Source organism: Pezoporus flaviventris, unplaced genomic scaffold (assembly GCF_033815535.1).
Source record: "Pezoporus flaviventris isolate CSIRO_AGI_PZ_B2104156 unplaced genomic scaffold, CSIRO_AGI_Pfla_v1 ptg000010l, whole genome shotgun sequence".
NCBI lineage: Eukaryota > Metazoa > Chordata > Aves > Psittaciformes > Psittacidae > Pezoporus > Pezoporus flaviventris.
The window spans coordinates 4,972,942-4,989,191 of NW_026892558.1; the positions used below are offsets into that span (position 1 = coordinate 4,972,942).

Genomic DNA, 16,250 nt, shown 5'->3' on the forward strand with positions numbered 1-16,250 from the left:
TTGTTCTTTTAAACTTGAAATTTTAAAGACTTTCAGCCTTGCTTACTAGAAGTTGATGTGATCGACATGCAATGGTGACTTTCTGCACCAGTGGATCAAAAACGTTCTGACATAGCAGTATACTTACAGCTTTCTGCTAGGTAACTTCTATCCAAAGTCCTAATGTGTCTCCACTTTGTCATTTTCTATGATGAGATTGAATCTGAGCAATTTTCAAACCCCGATGGAACGGCCATAATGAAGAGCACTGCCTGTTTGATTACGCTTTTTTTGGCACACATGCTGTGCCAGCATTAAACAATTCTGGAAAATATGCACTATAGACTTGACAATTATTGTATCTCAGCATGCGGCTGTCTGTGGTTTTGATGGTTTTCAAACAATGGTATATGAGCCAGATTGCATGAACAGGCTTGTATTGTTGAACAGCAGTCATGAGGATGTCAGATGAGAATTTTAAATGAGCTTTCCTTAGTCATTTAAAGGATTTATGGATGTATCTGGTCATTTGTCAACTTCATATTACATGAGAAGACCAACCCATATTTTTCTACTCATGGATATACTTGCATGTTTAAACAGGTGGAAGGAGAAAGTCCTGCAGAGTCTCAGCTATGCTCTCCTTAGAGCTAGTGTCATAAACAAAAATAACAAAATAACATAGATTCACTTATGGATAAGGGAATAACTGTACCTAAAATGACTTGGTTCCCATCCACAATTATCTAAATTTCATGTACTCTGTGCTCCACTACTGCTGCTGCAGTAACTATAAAGCAATAAAACTCCCAGTGTAGCATCTAATCATATATACCACAAGCCACGGTGATGCATATTTACAAGTGCAGTAAGTGCTGAGTCCAAAACACGAGTAGCACTTTGCTTTGGAAAAGATGTTTGTTTAGAGGTTTTTATTTATTCAGCCAAATGAGATGTTGCTGAGTGCAAAATACTCCATACAGTCACAAGCCAAAGGCATGTTCTTTAAAGGTTTCATACAACTCACACCTGCAGTTAACAAAACTGAGTCAGAACCCAGGGACCAGAAAAATATAGGATTAGAAAAGGGGGAAACAGCAATAAGGGAGAGGTATAGAGGAAATTAAATTGCTGTCTTTAACAATTTGATTCTCTGAACACGCTATAGCACTAAACAGGTTTCAGCAAACCACTTTTTGGTTAGCCACAGGGGAATAAAAAGTATTCCAAAATGTATTATTTAATTTTTTTTTGTTTGTTTTTTGCTTGTAAAGGTAGTTTTAAAGCTAGTAATTTGTTTGTCCTCTACACAGTTTCCACAGTCAGATACCATGTCTTCCTCTCATAGAGACTAGAAAGGATGTGAGGAGTTGGTCTATGTTCCCCACCAGGAAGTTTGTGAGGATACAGTTTGAGCATTTGCATACTCAATGGAGCAAGTTCTGCTCTATGACTTTGGAGTTTTTTGTATGGATGGTAACAAATCTCTGAAACTTTCATTTCTTACTCTAATGCCTGTGATTTCACCATTACCAAATAAAAGGTATATACAGAGAGTTACAGTGAAAACCCATGAGAGAAAGACAAGTAAGTGAACACCAAAAAGCACCATTGCACATAAAATATTATCTTTGTTTTCTTTCTTCTCTTTTCAAGGTAAGAAGTAGGAAAGGGAGTTTTTCTGAATAAAAAGATGTATTTCAAAATTTCTTCAAAGTTAATCCAGAACAGGTAATTTCTAAAAACGTTTTTTGTTTTCTTCTTGTTCTAAAAAATATAAATAGATTCCCGTTTCCTAAGTATGATATAGTTATTATCACCAACTTCTGATGCAAAACCAAAGCACAGAGACATTATATTTGTAGGCCAATGTCATGAAGAGGATTTCTTTCTTAGCAGATGCTCTCTCAGAAAAAGATTGTAAAGACCTTCACTGTGGCCATGAGAATACATCAGACAACCTTCTGATGGCTTTGTCCTTGTGTCTCTCTCTTTCTTGGTATAAAAAATGGGGTCAGCCTGGCATGCAGATCTTTAAAATGCCTCCAGTATATTTCCCCACCTGCAGGCATTATGAGGTCAGGGGACTGAGGTTATATTTATCACTATTTCTGGATACTGGCATTACTCACTTTAAATATTTTAGGAATGATCTCACAGGAATCTGAATAACATAATGAAGTGATTTTCTCTTTAAATATTAATGAAAAAAGAAAGCTGAAGGAAACAATGCTGCATAAAAATCATAGGCTATGTAAAAGGGACTCTATTAATATGCACCTGTGCTCCTGTGGCTGGTATAGACATAATCCCATGTTTAGAAAACATTAAAACATGACCCATAAGAGCAATCTATCCAGCAAGAAGCCTGGCTTCAAAAAGACTGATTCTGTAGCCACATCACAAACTTGGCTTTGATTGGCTTTAATCTTACTTAAAAAGGGGATTTTATTTCATTTCTTTATAGCAAACATTGCTTTTATTATAGTGACTTTTTTGTTTGGTTTTGTTTTCTCCCTCCACTTGGTGTAAGTTAGAGTCAGTCCCTGTAAGTAAAGTTTTCTGTTGTGTTCTGAGCTCAATATGTGGAAATTAATGAGTTGGATATAAATAAAGCAAGTATTAAAAATATATTTGAGAAAAAATGTGTTAATTTACTTGAAAGGCTTTCTGCTCTGCGATAGGAAGTACAGAACACCGTTTGGAAGAGTTATGTGGAAATGCATTTCCCATCCAGTGATTTCCCCCCCCCCCCAGTCTGTCTCAGGACTGTTTCAAGAGCTGTCAAATTTGCCATGAAAAATAAGGGTGAAAGACCTGAATCTACCTGTAACAGCTAATAGCTGAACCGTCATCTGCCATGTCAGAGAGCTATTTTGCATTTCTTTTCTGCTTTTTACAGATCAAAGCCTTGAACCTTCTGAAGTGTGGTATCAACACCTAAATATGCACTTCAGAAGAAAGAGGTTTTTGACTCTCTCATATGAAATGTTCCCAGTTTGTACAAACAGTTAAATACTAATTAAAAATGGAAATTAATCCCAGATCTCCATGTGAGTTGAGTTTTTAAAGCAATTTCAAGGCAATCTTTGGCATATTTTAGCTCGATTCCATTCTGGACTCCAAATTACAGACTGGAAAATATATTCCCCAAAGTACTTGGTGTTTTACAGCCCATAGTTCTGACATTTTTATGTGTGTGTGCCTGTATGAATATGAGTAAACATCCTTAGAATGTGTTCTTACAAGGTAGATATGCATGCTTTGCCCATTTTGAGCCAGTTAAAAATAACCCTTGTTCTGTTTCAAATGTCCCAAGGTGAAGTACCCTCCTGGAGATTCAGCTTCAGTAATGTTCAGCTGAAGAGGGCCATCTGCCTCAACTCTATGATGCGCAGCACCAGAAGGAAAAAGGATGTCAGGAAACAATAAACTTACTATTTTCAGAATGCAATGAAAAATATTACTGAATTTTCCACCTCCAGTCTTGAGACAGATTATTGGGTGTTTATTTCGAAAAAGGAAACTTGGGTCAGCAAAACTATATTTTTTGTTGAATTTTTCCAGGAGCCTTTTCATAGGCAGAGGTTAGAAAACATACTGTGTACTGAGAGGTTTTTATGGGGTCACATTTCCATCTGGAGCCATAAAAACGCCCTCTTAATCTAACACAAGGGCTACAGCACAGAACAAACTGTGCCTTAGTGTATTTTTTTAGTGGGAATCAACCTGGCTCTTTTATTCTGCTTTTTGTTTTCCTAGGCCTAAAAGCACCAGTAGTGGAAAAAGAAGCATTTCCCAGCACACGGGGGCTGCAAATCTTAAACTCCTTCTGTGCAAAAAATGACTTAAATTGACTTAATTATTTAACATCCCCTTGCTGACACGGGATGGTAAAAAGATCAGCATGCTAATGCTCCTTTCTAGCACTTTCTTTCCCAAAGCCTTTAAGAAACTCATGAATATTTAATGCCCCTCAGTCAGTGCCGAGGAGATGGTACCATTAAGGGTGAAACCAAACGCCAGTAGCTGTGTGTGCATCCCAGAGCTGCCCGGAACCTTGCAGTGAAATCTACTCAAATGGCTCTGCCCTTGCAGCTAAGCCTTTACAACCAAGCACGAACAGGTTTTCTTTGCCTTCTCTTTTCCTTTTTCACCCTTGTTTTTTTCCCTGTTGAAGAAGAAAATGGATCACTTGATGGAAGAACCAACCTGTGGCCTTGTGTATTTATTTTATCTGTTCAAAACTGCATAAATGGGCCCATGTTAATGTATAAGAAGTACAAGAAGTACTTGGACTTAAACACAGAGAAATTATGTTCAGTCACCAGGGAACAGCAAATCTATCTGATTTTTTTGCACTTACGTACATTAGAAAAAAATCCACCACCATCTTTTTGCTTGGCACTGCATGAATTTGCTAAAGTGGGAGTGTTTGACTTTTGATATGTCTGTGGTTAATGCACACTGTAATGTATGTGTTTTAAATTTTGCTTTTCTTGTCTGTCACTTAAAATGAAATAAGCAGAATAATCCACCATACCCATATGCTTAAGAGGATCAACGTTTGCTGTAAAGTAATAAGTGTTCATGTAAGGTTCTGTGACAAAATGCCTATCACTATGTTTTTTTGATGGAAAACGATTCTTTTCATGAAGCTGGTTTTTCTGTTAAAAATATTCATGATGAAAAAATACAGTTTTACGGAGTAAACATTTAAAATAAACATCTAATGATCTGTCTGAAGGCTGAAGGTGTCAAATTTAATCAGATTTTGCACTGCATTCTGGAAATGATGGTTTTGTTGTTTCCTGTCCTCCCACATCATCTTGAGAGTTCAGTCTGTACTGTGCTCAAGGAAACACAATCTCTAATCTACTGTTGCTTTCCTCACTTTTCTAAGAGTGTAAAATAATGAAAATCATTATTTCTTAAGACAGCCTGGCACATAAATGTGATACAAGCATAAAAAATCCAAACTACATTAGGTTGTACAGAACACTTAACAAAATTAAGATAACAGCATTTTTAAATACCTGACAAAATCTACTTTTTTTTTTTTTTTTTTAAGGTTAATCCAAACAGGTTAATCCAAAACTTATTTGAAGATGAATCAACATTATTGTGTGTTTCCTTATTTTTTCATTAAAATATTAAGGGGCTTTTAATCCGTAAATCCAGATGTTAATTGAGAAATGCTGTCAAAAAGATGATTGATAGATTGTCTTTTTAATCTTTCCTTTCAATTCTAACTAATTCTTACAGAGGGTAGAACCCAGGTGAGTTATTTTTTCTCAAGAAAATGTGAAAGACTGATGTTTGCAAAAGACGCTGCTGTAAGAATACAAAAAGACAAGCTGCCTTCTAGTGACGTTCCCATGAAAACACTTTTTCTGGCTCTGCTTTTGAATTTATCAGACAAACAATATCTTGACAGACAACTACTAGTATTCCATAGGCAATATGGAATACTATTTGCTAGACAACTAATATTATAAACAATAATCTCCAAAGTTCAGTACTTGTGAAAGACAGGATGGCAGCACAGTTAGGTCCCCAAGCCACAATGTTGGAAAGTGGACACTGCTGCAATTTATGAAACAACACTCAAGTTACTTGATGTATTGCATGACAGTTTTCTACTTGAAATATTCACAGTACCATCAAGTTTTATGGTAAGATTAAATAAATTGAGGGCTGTCAGAAGTTTAGATACAGCAAAGTAGATGAAGTACCTATTTTCTTCTTCTCAACAAAAAGTAAAATGCAATAAAACAGATGTGCAACAAATAAAAGCAGGATGCAATTCAAGAATGTCTGCTGTGGAAAGAATGCCAGCTACAAAAGAATGTGATCATAGAATCATAGATCATAGAATGGTTTGGGTTGGAAGAGACCTTAAAGCTCATCCAGTCCCAAACCCCCTAGAAGAATATTCTTCATTTCCAACAGCTTAGTGCACCTTCCCACAGTGCTTTCATAACCCATGTGAACAGGACCACTGGCACTGCCTCCTGGATCCTGGGGGATGCTTTTGATCTAACAAGGCATTCCCATTAGTAGGAAGGCTGTAGTTTAACTACAACATCATTGCTTTCTGTCAATTTAGTTTTGCATGAACCACTTGGCTCGTGACACTCTAAATTTAATATTGTGCTACAGATAAACTAGAAAGAGAATAAATACTGTAAGAACAAAGCTGTCACAGAAACACACTCTGTGTTTTGACCCCATTCAAAGGCCCTTCACTGTAATTGTCTCTGACAGAAGGCTCCTGTACAGTAAGTACTTTAGTTGCCAGTGACCTTAAGCATGATTATCATTAGCCGCCTTGTAATATTGCCTCTCCCTTGAACTCAAATTACTGTGCTTCTCAGACGGTTTTGTAAGGAGAGGTCAGTGTTGTAGTTAGCATAATTCAAGCTGCTTTAATCAATGCTGCGTCCTTTGTAAATAAAGCTGAGTTCTGAAATACATGTTGTAATAATTACATCCATAATTGTTATATTTGAGATAATTTTGACTACAGTGATTTGAATTGCTGTCACAAAAAAGCAATAAGGAAATAAGCAGGTAATAATTAGTACATATATTAGTTCCAAGGCTAAAGTTGGGTTTTAAGCCAAACATCTGAGTACTTAAACCATGTTTCAGAGGCAGTAAACTTACCTTAACTTGAGAGCAAAACTCACGCAGAGCCACTAAACCTTTCTAACATGAGTCTTTTTCTTGCCTTCACTAAAAGTACCCAAAGCTGATGGCTTGTGCTGACCAGCACACAGTGAAAGAGTACAGAGCCCATCAGCCATCGGTTGGGTTCATGGACATTCATTTCCAGCAGTGGCTGAAGCAGGTTGGTTGCTATGGGGAAGCTCTTGTGGTGTAAATCAGTGAGTAAAAGTCTTCGAGAAATAGGCTTCTTTAGACACATTTTAGAATTTAGTAATTGCAAGACACAGAAGCGTTAAGAATAATGAGAGAGAAGAAAGGATTGTTATAAATCAGTTTTTCAGCAGCTATCTCATATAATCCTTTTTATAATCCAGCCCTCTCTTAAATGGGATTATCTTCTGTTCTTTGATCCTAAAATGAACAACCGTGTCCTGAATCTCACTGGTTTTCTTCCTAGAAACATTTTCATTTTCAGCCTAAATATGTTATTTATTATTATTTATTTTCAGCTTATCATTGTCCTTTTACATGAACCTTTCTCCCCTTCCTGGTATATCTTAAAGTACAGTTTTCATGACCCTGATCCAGAGGTGATAAAAGTTAAATTTAAGATCAGCAGGAACTTTATTAAACAATTTCCTTAGGGAATGAATTCTTATTAACACATTAATTAGTGCTTATTGCAAAAGTAATTTTACTCTTAAAAAAAGATTTCTATAGGTTACACTTCTCTGTTACTAGAAAATAATTGCACAATATATTTACCTCTATTTAACTAAACTTAGTCATATATTGTTAATTTGACTTATTTTATACCAAAGTCATTTATAAAAATAAAAATCCACAGCAATCCCTGTCCTGATTGGTCTTGGAGAAACACCATTAGTAACTCTTCTCCAGTAATGCAGTTCGGTTTTCAAAAAGCTAATGGATGCCTAGGTAGCCAGCTCCTTATTCATAATGCAATTATCATATTCATCCTTTCTTCTCAAATACCACTGGCTTTTCCTATGTGCACCATAAAAAATGTTTTACTGAAGCCCAAACAAATGAGATCTAACATATTCCCCATAGGAAATCAATTAATCTTCTCAGTGACAGATACCCAGTTAGTTCAACTTCGTTCAAATCTAATGTTAAATACAATAACAAGGTTTCTTTCTGTGCTTCTATTTGTAAAATCTCTGAGGGTGAATTACCAGCCCTATGGCCTGTTTTAAGAAATTGAACTCTTTCTTTTTTCTTAGATATGGTACTGTGTATTCTGTGCAAGGAATGAAGCATCTTTATATTAGTAAAAGCAAAAGTATTGACCTTTGCTACTGCTAGCCTCACTTGCATGGTGATTTAGTTCCTTAGATCCCATCAGCAATAGTTTTAATGGAGACAGAAAGTGGTTTTGTTTCATATTAACAGGCTAGGCATGGATTTCATGGGTGGACCACCAGGAGGATAAAGAATCGGCTGGATGGTTGCACTCAAAGAGTTGCAGTTAACGGCTCGATGCCCAAGTAGGGATCACAAATGGGTGGTATCTCACAGGGGCTGCTGCTGGGACCGATCCTGTTCAACATCTTTGCCAATGACATATGCAGTTGGATTGAGTGCGCTTTCAGCAAGCTTGCTTGCAACACAAAGCTGTGTGGGGTGGTTGACATGCTGGAGAGAAGGGATGAGATCCAGAGGGACCTTGACATACTTGAAGCTCCCATGTGAACCTCATGAAGTTCAATCAGGCCAAGTGCAAGGTGGTGCACCTGGGTCAGGGCAATACCAAGCACAAACACAGGCTAGACAGTGAATGGATTGAGAGCAGCCCTGAGGGGAAGGACTTGTGAGTGCTGATTGACAAGGAGCTCAACATAGACCAGCAGTGTGTGCTTGCAGCCTAGAACCCCCCCATATGCTGGGCTGCATCCCCAGAGTGTGAGCAGCAGGTTGAGGAAGGGGATCCTGCCCCTCTGCTGTGCTCTGGGGAGAACCCCCTGCAGTCCTGATCCAGCTCTGGGGCAATAGCACAGGAGGGACCTAGAGCTGTTGTAGCGACTCCAGAGGAGGCCACAGAGATGCTGCGAGGGCTGGAGCAGCTCTGCTCTGAAGCCAGGCTGAGAGAGCTGGGCTGGTTCAGCCTGGAAAAGAGAAGGCTCCTTAATGGAAGACTTTAGAGCAGCTCCAGTGCCTAAAGGGGCTACAGGAAACCTGATCAAGGGCTTTGGCCAAGGGATGTAGGGACAGGACAAGGGGAAATGGCGTTAACCTGCCAGAGGGTAGACTGAGATGAGCTCTTAGGCAGAAATTATTCCCTGTGAGGGTGTTGAGACGTTGGCACAGGATCCCCAGATGTCGTGGTTTAAGCCCAGCCAGCAACCCAGAACCATGCAGCCACTCGCTCACTTCCCTATTTTCCTCCCCCTGCTCCCAGAGGGATGGGGAGGAGAATCAAAAGAATGTAACTCACACAGGTTGGGATAGGAACAGTCAGTAAGTAAGGTGTAACACAAACCACTAGTGCTATCACCAATAATAATAATAATGGAAATAAGAAGGGAAGAGAATACAACTGCTCACCATCTGTTGACTGATACCCAGCCAGACCTGAGCAGTGATCTAACCCTTCTGGGTAACTGCCCCCAGTTTTTATCGTGGGCATGATGTGTTGTGGTATGGAATACCTCTTCGGCTAGCCTGGGTCAGGTGTCCTGTCTCTGCTTCCCCTCCTCCTTGGCAGAGCACGAGACTCAGAAAGTCCTTGGTCAGAGTAAACATTACTGAGCAACAACTAAAAACAGTCGTGTTATCAGCGCTGTTCCCAGGCTGGAAGTCAAAACACAATGCTGCACCAGCTACTAAGAAGGAGAAAAATGACTGTTACTGATGAACCCAGGACACGAGAGAAGCTGTGGCTGCCCCATCCATGGCAGTGTTCAAGGCGAGGTTGGATGGGGCTTGGAGCAATCTGCTCTAGTGGAAGAGGTCCCTGCCCATGGCAGGGGGTTGGAAGTAGATGGTCTTTAAAGATAAGTTTCAGCTCTAACAATTCTGGGATTATATGATTTTTCTCACTAAAAATTAAATTATAATTTACACGGGAGTTAATTCAGGGGATGTCTATAGTCCCTGTTAGTACAAGAGGGTTAAAACAAATGATTATAATTTTCTGTATCTATAAACTGTTAATCTGGCTTTTTAGTTTTTCCTGTAGCTATTAAGGCTTTGACTGTATCAGAATGCAGGCAGGGACATCCAATATTAAAAAAAAAAAAAAGATACCTGATAATGTTTCAAGTAAGACATCCAAAACCTGTAGTTTCTTTTGTTGGGTTTTTGGTTTTGTTTCTGGGTTAAAGAACTCCCTGATTACTTACCTGCATGGTCTTTATATTTAAAATATTGTGGAAACACAATTTCCATACTTTATTCTCAGTGCTACAAAATCACAAAAGCCAAAATCCACCAGTGGGACTTATAATAAATGCCTGGAGCAATGTATAGATACCCCAGCTGCTCCAGCCAATGAGCCGGCTTCAGTTGGAGCTAGGCTCAGATGCCGCTATACAAACTCCTGCAGCATGGGGAACAAACAAGAGGAATTAGAGATGTGGGCACGTCTATGGGGATATGATATAATAGGCATCACAGAAACATGTTGGGATGGCTCCTATGACTGGAGTGTTGGAATGGAAGGTTACAGGCTCTTTAGGAAAGACAGGCCTGGCAGGTGGGGAGGGAGAGTTGCCCTTTACGTTAGGGGCAGGCAGGAGAGTATACAACTCTGTCTGGGGACAGGTGAGCAGTCCACAGAGAGTTTGTGGGTCAGGGTTAAAGGGAATATAGCTATGGGAGACATTACTGTGGGGATCTGTTACAGACCACCTGATCAAGGAGAACCTGCTGATGAAGCACTCTATAGACAGATAGGTAAAGCCTCACGCTCACAGACCCTTGTTCTCATGGGTGACTTCAGCCACCCTGACATCTGTTGGAAGGATGGTACGGCCTGGCAGAAGCAATCCAGGAGGTTCCTCGATTGTGTAGAAGCCAACTTACTTCTGCAAGTAATAGAGGAGCCGACAAGGAGAGGTGCCATGCTTGACCTCATGCTCACCAGCAGGGAATGACTCGTTGGAAATGTGACTCTCCAGGGCAGCCTTGGATGCAGCGATCATGAGATGGTGGAATCTGAGATCCTCAGGACAGTGAGAAGAGCATGCAGCAAACTCACTGCCCTGGACTTCAAAAGAGCAGACTTTGGCCTCTTCAGGAACCTGCTTCAGAAGGTTCCATGGGATACAGCCCTAGAGGGCAGAAGGGCCCAAGACTGTTGGTTGATATTCAAGGATCACCTACTACAAGCTCGGGAGTGTTGCATCCCAACCAGAAGGAAGTGCAGCAGGAGGGCCAGGAGACCTCCTTGGATGGATAAGGAGCTCCTGAGGAAAACACAAATGAAAAAAAGAGGCTTATAATAAGTGGAAGCAAGGACAGGTGGCATGGGAAGAGTACAGGGATGTTGTCCGAGAAGCTAGGGACCAGGTTAGGAACGCTAAGGCCAAGTTAGAATTAAACTTAGCTAGAGGTATTAAAGATAACAGGAAGGGATTCTACAGGTACATAGCAAATAAAAAACAGACTAGGGAGAATGTAGGCCCCCTCAGGAAGCTCTCAGGAGAACTGGCTACGCAGGATTTGGAGAAGGCTGAGGTTTTGAATGACTTCTTTGCCTCAGTCTTCACTGGCAAAGGCTCTGACAGCACCACCCAAGTCTTGGAAGGCAGATGCAGGGACTGTGAGAATGAAGACCTTGCGCCCACTGAAGGAGAGGACCATCTTAAAAATCTGAATGTGCACAAGTCCATGGGTGCTGATGAGATCCATCCATGGGTCCTGAAGGAGCTGGCAAATGAAGTTGCTAAGCCGCTGGCCATCATATTTGAAAAATCATGGCAGTCAGGTGAAGTTCCCGATGACTGGAAAAAGGGAAATATAACCCCCATTTTCAAGAAGGGGAAAACAGATGACCTGGGGAATTACAGACCAGTCAGTCTCACCTCTGTGCCTGGCAAAATCTTGGAGCAAATTCTCCTGGAAGGCATGCTAAGGCAGAGGAAAATCAACAAGGTGCTTGGTGACAGCCAGCATGGCTTCACTAAGGGGAAATCCTGCCTGACCAATTTGGTGGCCTTCTATGATGGGGCTACAGAACTGATGGACAGGGGTAGAGCAGTTGATGTCATCTACCTGGACTTGCACAAAGCATTCAACACTGCCCCACACGACATCCTTGTCTCTGAATTGGAGAGACATCAATTTGATGGATGGAACTCAGTGGATAAGGAACTGGCTAGATGGCCGCACACAAAGAGTTGTGGTCAATGGCTCAATGTCCGGCTGGAGACCAGTAACGAGTGGTGTCCCTCAGGGTTCAGTGTTGGGACCGGCCTTGTTTAACATCCTCATTGCTGGCATGGACAGTGGGATTGAGTGTGCCCTCAGCAAGTTTACCAATGACACCAAGCTGTGTGGTTCAGTTGGTACGCTGGAGGGAAGGAATGCCATCCAGAGGGACCTTGACACGCTTGTGAGGTGGGCTGATGCCAACCTCATGAAGTTTAACCATGCCAAGTGCAAGGTCCTACACCTGGGTTGGAGCAATCCCAGGCACAGCTACAGGTTGGGCAGAGAAGAGATTCAGAGCAGCCCTGAGGAGAAGGACTTGGGGTGCTGGTTGATGAGAAAATGAACATGAACCGGCTTCAGTGTGCGCTCACAGCCCAAAAAGCCAACCGTATCCTGGGCTGCATCAAAAGGAGCACGACCAACAGGTCGAAGGAGGTGATCCTGCCCCTCTACTCTGCTCTTGTGAGACCTCACCTGGAGTATTGTGTGCAGTTCTGGTGTCCTCAACATAAAAAGGACATGGAACTGTTGGAACAAGTCCAGAGAAATGCCACAAGGATGATCACGGGACTGGAGCACTTCCTGTATGAAGACAGGCTGAGGAAGTTGGGGCTGTTCAGCCTGGGGAAGAGAAGGCTGCGTGGAGACCTCATAGCAGCCTTCCAGTATCTGAAGGGGGCCTATAGGGATACTGGAGATGGACTCTTCATTAGGGACCATAGTGATAGGACAAGGGGTAATGGGTTAAAACTTAAACAGGGGAAGTTTCGATTGGATGTAAGAAGGAAATTATTTCCTGTTAGGGTGGTGAGGCACTGGAACAGGTTGCCCAGGGATGTTGTGAATGCTCCATCCCTGGCAGTGTTCAAGACCAGGTTGGACGAGGTCTTGGGTGATATGATTTAGCGTAAGGTGTCCCTGCCCATGGCAGGGGGGTTGGAGCTAGGTGATCTTAAGGTCCTTTCCAGCCCTAACGATTCTATGATTCTATGTTCTCTAAGGAGAAGGCTAACCAAACTTCTGAATGGAGAGTAGTGCAGCATTACTTACTGTCTTATTTTTTTAATTCATCTCCTTTTCCACCACTTAATAAATTTAGGAGCAGACTTGATTGAAGCATTTCCAGACAAAAAATATCCAAATGTTACTTGTGGAGGGCAAACTTCAGATCTCAGGCCTTTGCCATCTAAGCATGAGGCAATCTAATGGTAAAAGTCCCCTTCTATCATTTACCTGAACATGGGTAATGCCACGTAGCCTACTGAAGCATTCAGTTTGCATCGAGACAGCCAAAAAGCCTGAGAAATGAAACAGTTGAGCAGTAATTTTGTTTTATTAGGCAGCTTTGTTCTCCTCCCAGGTCTCACTGGTGTGACTTAATGTCTTCTCACCATGAAGCTGATAGGTGGTACTTAGCTCGTAAAGGGAGCAGAAAGGGGAATTTGCTTATAATGAGGCTTGTGATCCAAACAACAACAACAACAAAAGAAAATCACCAGTAGCTGTAAAACAGCAGGCAGTAAAATTTAGAATGTCTGGACTTGTAATTTTACTCACTTCCCTACTGCGAAAGTTCCTTCCTTCCTACCACTTTCTCAGAGGTTCAGTGTCCTGGGTTTGCTCCCTGGAGTAAGAGAAAGGCCATGAGTTTTCTTAGCAATGCATGAGTCTATATCAGCTTTCTTTACAGAGAAAAAAAAAGCCCCAAACAGCCCAAAACCAACAAAAAACAAATACAAAGCTTACCAGAACAGGGGATGCTGCAGTCTTTCATTGCATCTTCCTCAAACTGAAGAATATCACGGAGAAGCAGAAAAAGCCTAAAGCGTTGTCATTGCATATGATCCTCCTACAGTAATTCTATGCCTTTCCAGCAGTGATTTAAGACCACACTGCCTGACAAAAAAGCAAGAAGAGAAAATAATTTCTTTTTTAAAAGCGTAATATACGTATGCTTTCTATTGTAAGGGGGGATAAAAACTTTTCTGCCTACAGATAGTGTGAAATTCCTCGCATGGAAACAGCAGGCTCTTCTGTTTTCCTAGCTTTGGAGTCATGGGGACTTCATGATATATTACAAGACTTCCATGTTTCCCTATTCCACCATTAGGTCATACTGTTAGTTACAGCCTCAGGTGGCCTCATCTGTACACATTAAAATGTAAATGTTAGGATTGTCATGCTTTCAGACTTTAATCATCTGCCTTCCCGTCCTGTGGAGCAACTAGCGATCACTAACAACCTTTCCTCTGGTGTATTCCATATGGAGACCAGGAGTCAGTGTCTTTTTCTAAGACTAAGGCACCCTTTCCTTCCTAGCCTTTAAATGTAGAGTGATAACATGGACACATCTCCCAGGAATCTTTAATTAAACAGAACAGATCAGGGGAAACAAGCATTTTTACCTCTCATGCTACAGCCCAAAATCACTTCTAACCTTGAAGACACTGCTTTAACTTGACATCAGAAAACCTCCACAAATTGCGTCTCTGACAATTACAGGAACCTCCAGGAGCTAACGAGGGAGAAAAGAGTGCCAGAAGGAAACTGTGTTGCAAATATGCCACTGCCCAGCACAGGAAGTAGATGAAAGAGCCTGATAACTCTAACATGAAAAGTAGGTCTGGGGAAGCATGGTGGAGCACAGAGAGCAATTAGAGGGGGTCATTTGTACCAATATTTGCATTTTTTCTTACTCTGATCTTATTGGAAGTTAATGGGAGTGCCTTCAAATAGTATATGTAAAATGGTACAATGCCGAATTGCAGAAAATGTATTATTATGCTTATTATGACGATGATCATCATAATTACTGTTGCTTAAAGTGTGGAAAAAGAGAGAGAAATCTGCCCCAAAACCTTAAATGCCATCCATTGAGCAAAAGGACACTAGTGGTTAGCTTCACTCAGCACTGTTCAAGAGTTATAGCAGTTGTCTCATTGTGCAGCTGTTAAAATCCTCTCAGATTTCTACATCAGGGTGAGTTTAAAGGTGGTTTCAAGAAGGTTAATGAAGTGTCTCAGCAAATATTCATTATGTCTAGCTTTTCCATTGCATGCAAGGCAGCATCAGAAAAAAACCAAAATTGCTTATTGAAAACATTAGAAAGTACAAATGTACCATGGAAGAGAAAATATTGTTAAAAGCTGAAATATTTCCTTATTATTTTTACTTTAGGAGCAGTTTTTTCAAAGATTCACAAAGTGTATCAGAAAAACTTCAATCACAAAGTATGTATTCTATCATTCTTCAACTATTCCTCTCACTTGGAAGGACTCTTATGCTCAAAGCTGCTTTTGATATTTGGAGATCTTGGGTATGAAAGTTCATAGAATCACAAAATCATAAAAAGGTTTTGACTGGAAGGGACCTTAAGCATCATCTAGTTCCAAGACCCTTCCATGTGCAGGGACAGCTTCCACTAGACCAGGTTGCTGCAAGCCCTGTCCAACATGGCCTTGAACACTGCCAGGGATGAGGCAGCCACAGCCCCTCTGTGCAGCCTCTGTCAGGGCCTCACCACCCTTACAGGGAAGAACTTCTTCCTAAGATCCACCTAAATCTACCATTGAATATCTTGGCCTTCTCCATGTCTCACATAACCAGGTCTCCCATTTCATTAAAGAAGGGGCCTAAATTTTCCCTTGTCTACCTTTTATCCCCAGTGTTCCTATAGAAGTTTTTCTTGTTGCCCTTAAAGTCCTTGGTCAGATTTAATTCTGTCAGGGCAATAGCTTTCCTAACTTGATCCCCGGCTGCACTGTCTCTTTATTCTTCCCAGGTTTCCTGTCTTTGCCTCCACCTTCTTTAGGCCTCTTTTTTATGCTGGAGTTTATCCAGGAGCAACTTGTTCATCCACATACACCTTCTTGCATTCCTGCCCTACTTTGTAGAGATATGTCACTCCTGAGCTTTGAAGAGGTAATCCTTGAATATCAACCAGCTTTCTTGGGCCTGTCTATGCTATGTTACTTCCCTCTATGTTTTCTTGTTTTCTTGGAAGCTCCAAAGAATCTACAACAAATTTTGTTTTCTTATGGTCCTAATGTGGCCTAAGAGGTTATTAGACATTGATTACTATACAGGCACATTGATAGCTCCTGTTCAACTTGCTGCCCATGAGAACTCTCAAGCCCCTTTCTGCAGAAGACTTGGCAATTCCCTTTGCTGTACTCACAAGATTCCACTGGGTCCATTTCTCC

General features: G+C 41.0%; 1 long non-coding RNA gene across 1 annotated transcript in view; it reads right to left on the reverse strand.

Moving 5' to 3' along the window:
* The window catches only part of LOC133267888 (uncharacterized), a 41,554-nt gene that overhangs the window by 12,580 nt on the left and 12,724 nt on the right, over positions 1 to 16,250 (reverse strand). The window contains exon 2 of the long non-coding RNA XR_009742908.1: positions 13,795 to 13,944. This is a non-coding gene — a long non-coding RNA (uncharacterized LOC133267888). The remainder of the gene's footprint in view (positions 1 to 13,794; positions 13,945 to 16,250) is intronic.